The sequence below is a fragment of the Penaeus monodon genome, chromosome 34 (genome assembly GCF_015228065.2).
Source record: "Penaeus monodon isolate SGIC_2016 chromosome 34, NSTDA_Pmon_1, whole genome shotgun sequence".
Taxonomy (NCBI): Eukaryota; Metazoa; Arthropoda; class Malacostraca; order Decapoda; family Penaeidae; genus Penaeus; species Penaeus monodon.
In genome coordinates, this window is record NC_051419.1 from 15,909,611 (window position 1) to 15,909,916 (window position 306).

Genomic DNA, 306 nt, shown 5'->3' on the forward strand with positions numbered 1-306 from the left:
CGCGTTCTCTTTTCCGTGATTTTGCAATCTACGTGTGCTCTCTTTTCCAATTTACCTGCGCTCTCGTCCTCGCGATTATGCAATATGTGCCCATTCTCTTTCCCATGATTTTGTGTTTTGCCCGCGCTCTCTTCTCCGTTATTTCGCAATTTACCCGTATTTACTCTTGCAACTTTGCCGCACATATTTTCTTACTTACTGAAAAATAGATCATAATGAAACGTGATAATAAAGATATAACAATGATAAGTTTCTTATAATTCGTAACTAAGAAAAAAGAAGGAAAAAAAATCCTTCGCAAATTGT